The sequence below is a fragment of the Myotis yumanensis genome, unplaced genomic scaffold (assembly GCF_028538775.1).
Source record: "Myotis yumanensis isolate MYYU_CA2020_CCGP unplaced genomic scaffold, mMyoYum1.0.hap1 SCAF_10, whole genome shotgun sequence".
In the NCBI taxonomy this organism is placed as follows: Eukaryota; Metazoa; Chordata; class Mammalia; order Chiroptera; family Vespertilionidae; genus Myotis; species Myotis yumanensis.
The window spans coordinates 14,372,013-14,377,379 of record NW_027223761.1 but is presented as its reverse complement, the minus strand read 5'-3'; the positions used below and the strand labels follow the sequence as shown (position 1 = coordinate 14,377,379).

The following is a 5,367-nucleotide window of genomic DNA, read 5'->3' as shown; positions in this document are numbered from 1 at the left end:
AAGCCTCTAGCTGCCGCCAGCACCGCCTCCAGTCGCCGCGCACGGGGAGGCTCCGCCCCCAACGCATACGTAACGACGTGCGCGTCGGGAGCGGCTTTTTTGACAGCCCACGCACAGCCTGGGGTTGCATTGCCCTCTAGCGCTTGGAGGTGCACACGACGGCAAGCACGATGCCTTTGGGGAGCAGGGCGCCTGCCTAGAAGCTTTTGGGGTTGGAGGGCAGGAATGCACAAAGGCGGCTGCGGATCTCTCGTTGGCCGGAAAAGTGATCTTAACGGGAGAAAAATAGAAAGAGGGGAGGGAGTCCAAGCTGTATGAGATAAGTCATAAACTCTATTTCCTCCTGACTCAAGAAAAATAACAAATCTCTAGCAATAGGAGGCGGTGGGTTCAGTTTAATTAATTAATTAATTAATTAATTAATGAAAAACCATTCAAATGCTATTAAAAAAATAAAAACTATATCCATCAATCTAAACAAATCTTGAGGTGAAGTTTAGCTGGATGGAAGCGTTCGTTTATTTTTGCTTGCTTCCAGAGTAAAGTTAGGGCCATGTGGTCGTCTCTAATTACAAGAGGGTAATAAATACATGAAACCATATGTACTTACTGATAAGCGTCTCTAAAATACAAGCTTAAATTAAAAAAATGGAAGTTGCAAAAATAGGTATAAAATAATCACTACGTAAACAAATGACTTTAATAAAGATAAAACAGCCAGTGATTTTATCAGCAAAATGGGTTAATTTGGGAATAGCAGAGGATAAGCAAACTGTAGCAAAAAACCATAGGCAAGTTCAACAAAGGAGAGGACTGTTATTTTATAGAGAAAAAGGAGGACATTGGAAGAGGCTGTTTTAAATGAAAGTCTATTGGAGGAAAGCAAAAGTTTTCAGGGTGGTGACGGTTTCTAATTGGCTGAGTTGCGGGAAAGGGAAGAAATCTTCCATTCTGCTAGGTAGGTGCACTTATTTCTTCCTGTTGAGGGTCTATAATTGACATAGAGTAAGGGCTCCCCCTTCTGACCTCTCAACTCCATTTTAAATTAATTTTATTAATTTGCACAAAATTAATTTGCACAAAAACAAAAGCATACAAAACAAAGTTATGCGCATATGTGTAAAAGGATGCTAACATTAAAATTTCAGTATTGAAACACGGACCTTTAAAAGGTGGTAAATTTCAAAGCCAGATCCACTTGTGCAGAATACACTGCAGGAAATGGTTGCAAAACAGATCCCCTACCCTTGTACTCCTCAGTCAGATTGAGGATATGAAAAAGGATTAGAGCCCAAACCGGTTTGGCTCAGTGGATAGAGTGTCGGCCTGCGGACTGAAGGGTCCCGGGTTCGATTCCGGTCAAGGGCATGTACCTGGGTTTCGGGCACATCCCCAGTGGGGAGTGTGCAGGAGGCAGCTGATCGATGTTTCTCTCCCATCGATGTTTCTGACTCTCTATCTCTCTCCCTTCCTCTCTGTAAAAAAAAAAAAAAAAAAAGTCAATAAAATATATGAAAAAGAAAAAGGATTAGAAGGAGAGGATGGATGAGACTTTTCTTTTTCTTTCTTTCTTTTTTTTTTTTTTTTGAGAGAGATGCTCTGCTTGTGAGTAGTTTGAAGTAATTGCTACCTCCTTTCCCCAAGTCCTAGAACCATTCTGAGGAGCCTGAAATGAGGTTCCTGTAGTTGGGAGCCACAAAAGTCTGGTGCCTGACATGCACGAAAAAGCTTCAGTTACCTGTGGCAGCAGAGTGCAGGTATCTATGGGATTTGCATGTATGTTATTTAGCTAATCCTTTCAACTTCTTTATCCAATCACCCCACCCACCTCCCATCTAGCTCCCAAAAGTCTGTTCCATGTATCCGTGCTTCTGGTTCCATTTTGTTTGTCAGTTTATTTTGTTCATTAGATTCCACATATTAGTGAAACCACATGGTATTTATCTTTCTCTGACTGGCTTATTTCGCTTTGCATAATAATCTCCAGGTCCACTATTGCTGTCACAAAGGGTAAGAGAGAAGTCCTTCTTTTTTACACCATGTAGTATTCCATGGTGTAAATGTAGCACAGTTTTTTAATCCACTTAGTTTTTTGGGCACTTGGGCTGTTTCCAGATCTTGGCTATTGTAAATAATGCTGCTAGGAACATAGGGATGCATATATTCGTTCTGATTGGTGTGCCTCGTTTCACTAATTTGGCAATGTGTTTTATAGGTCTTTCAATGACAGCATTGCCTGGTATCAATGCGCCATAGTTGATTTATCCATTTATTTTTGGATATGTCGGTTGTTTCCTATTTTCCTTTATTAGAAACTCTGATAAACGGCTGGTTTTATTTCCTACTTTGTACTTTTCTGAAGTGTCTTCTACAGTGACTTCTGTAATTTTATTTATATTCTCTCTCCTTGCCATTGGATCTGTGAATGAGTCCAGAGGTGGTTTTCTCCAAGTCCCTTTATTCTTACAAGGCAAAATTAAGTTCCAGAAAAGAAAATAATGGACAGCCTAGCTTAGGTCACATGTCTGCTGTGGTACCATCAGTTAAGACCAGGAAAGCAAGGTCAAACAAAGCAAACTTGGCTGCTGGGACCCATATGTATAGATGGAAGACAGTGGGACAGGTCCCAGAGAATGTTAAGGTCACCTGAATCCCATTCTCCAAGCTGCATGCTTGAGTGGGGGATCTGTTTGGCTCTATATTCAGCAAGTAGTTATTGCACACCTTTTATGAGCCAGGCACTGCTTTGGAATGCAGCCAAGCCAAGGAGACATTAAGCTCACATTCTGGTAGAGGGAGAGAAACCATAAACTGCCCGAAGCCAGTCCATCCTTGCTGCTTGACACAGTAGCTGCAGGGAAGAAACATCTGCACAGCATATGTTCCAAGGGACCTGACGTACATGGCATACTGTTCTTAATATGTTTGCTCCCCTTCTTGGCGCTATGTGTTTTAACCAAGGTCACCTCTTCGAGAAAGGTTGTTTCCCCAGATAGGGATTTTCCCCTGAAGTTAGGGAGGGAATAAAACCCCTTCATTAAGTGCCAGGCTGGTAGTTAATCCCTTTAACTACAAACAATCACGCTTAGGCTACATAATCTTTACTCCCTGGAATGGAGATAAGAAACGCCCTAACCTTTGGATTGGAAATTGATAGGATTAAAACCAACTGGTATAAATACAGATGTAACATGACAATAAAACACAGAACCTGGCTGGAGGTCCTGGCTAGAATTTGGCTGGAGATCCTGGCTAGGCTGCTGATCAACTGAACACTGCCTCCGTGTCCTTCCTTCTTCGCCGACTCTGTCCACACCTTTGGGAACCCCTGGACCTGCTGGGGTTGGACCCCAACACACCGTCTGAGAGCTGAGCCGCTGTAGACGTTCTCGGAGCAACCGAACCGCAGCCCGTCCTCCGCTCACGGGTCTCCTGTGAAAGCCTGAGTTGCTGCGTGGAGCTTCTCCCTTTGTCTCATAACCATGTCCACCAACGAGAATGCTAATTCACCAGCTGCCCGCCTTAACAGATTCAAGAACAAGGGGAAAGACAGTATAGATATGAGGCGGCGCCGAATAGAAGTTCACGTGGAGCTGAGGAAAGCTAAGAAGGATGACCAGATGCTGAAAAGGAGAAATGTGAGCTCCTTTCCCGATAATGCTACGTCTCCACTGCAGGAACACGGCAACAACCAGGGCACTGCAAATTGGTCTGTTGAGGACATTGTCCAAGGCATCAATAGCAACAATTTGGGAAGCCAGTTCCAAGCTACTCAGGCTGCAAGGAAACTGCTTTCTAGAGGAAAACAGCCACCCCTAGACAACATAATCCAGGCTGGTCTGATCCCAAATTTTGTGTCTTTCTTGGGCAGAACTGATTGTAGTCCCATCCAGTTTGAATCTGCTTGGGCCCTCACCAACATTGCTTCCGGGACTTCGGAACAGACCAAGGCTGTAGTAGATGGAGGTGCTATTCCAGCATTCATTTCTCTGTTGGCATCTCCCCACGCTCACATCCGTGAACAAGCCGTATGGGCTCTAGGAAATATTGCAGGTGATGGTCCAGTTTTCCGAGACTTGGTTATCCAGTACGGTGCAGTTGACCCACTGTTGGCTCTTCTTGCGGTTCCTGATAGGTCATCTTTAGCATGTGGTCACTTACATAATCTGACCTGGACACTTTTAAACCTCTGTCGCAACAAGAATCCTGTACCCCCATTAGATGCTGTTGAGAAGATTCTTCCTACTTTAGTTCGTCTCCTGCATCATGATGATCCAAAAGTATTAGCAAATATCTGCTGGGCCATTTCCTTCCTCACTCAGGGTCCAGATGTACGGATTGAAATGGTTGTGAGAACAGGAGTTGTGCCCCAGCTTGTGAAGCTCCTAGGAGCTACTGAATCGCCCACTGTGACTCCTGCGCTAAGAGCCATAGGAAATATTGTCACTGGGACAGATGAACAGACGCAGGTTGTAATAGATGCAGGAGCACTTGCCATCTTTCCCAGCCTACTAACGAACTCCAAAGCTAATATTCAGAAGGAAGCTGCATGGACAATGTCAAACATCACAGCTGGCCGCCAGGACCAGATACAGCAAGTTGTGAATCATGGATTAGTCCCATTCCTCATTGGTGTTCTTGCTAAGGCAGACTTTCAGACACAGAAGGAAGCTGTCTGGGCTGTGGCCAACTATACACGTGGTGGAACAGTTGAACAAATTGTATACCTCGTTCATTGTGGCATAATAGGACCACTGACGAACCTCTTAACTGCAAAAGATACCAACATTATTCTGGCTATTCTGGAGGCCATTTCAAATATATTTCAGGCTGCTGAGGAGCTAGGTGAAACTGAGAAACTACGTATAATGATTGAAGAATGTGGAGGTCTGGACAAGATTGAAGCTCTACAAAACCATGAAAATGAGTCGGTGTACGAAGCGTCACTAAACTTGATTGGGAACTATTTTTCTGTAGAGGTAGAGGAAGATCAAAATGTTGTGCCAGAAACTACCTCTGAAGGTTATACATTCCAAGTTCGGGACGGCACTCCTGGGACCTTTAACTTTTAGATTGTACAACTGAGGCATAAAGTTGTTTGTTGTGTACTATGTTTGGTATAAGTACATCTTACTGTTTCTCTACTAAGAACTCTTTTTAAGTCCTGACTGGTTTGGCTCAGTGGACGGAGCGTCAGCCTGGGGACTCAAGGGTCCCAGGTTCGATTCCGGTCAGGGGCATGTGCCCACTGGGGATGTGCAAGAGGCAGCTGATCGGTGTTTCTCTCTCATCAATGTTTCTGGCTCTCTATCCCTCTCCCTTCCTCTCTGTAAAATATCAATAAAATATATTTTTTTAAAAAAGAAC

At 44.0% G+C, this 5,367-nt stretch overlaps 1 pseudogene; it reads left to right on the top strand.

The window, feature by feature from the left end:
* The first annotated feature begins 3,482 nt into the window (after positions 1-3,482).
* On the top strand, positions 3,483-5,072 carry LOC139017870 (importin subunit alpha-1 pseudogene; annotated as a pseudogene).
* Positions 5,073-5,367: the final 295 nt, after the last annotated feature.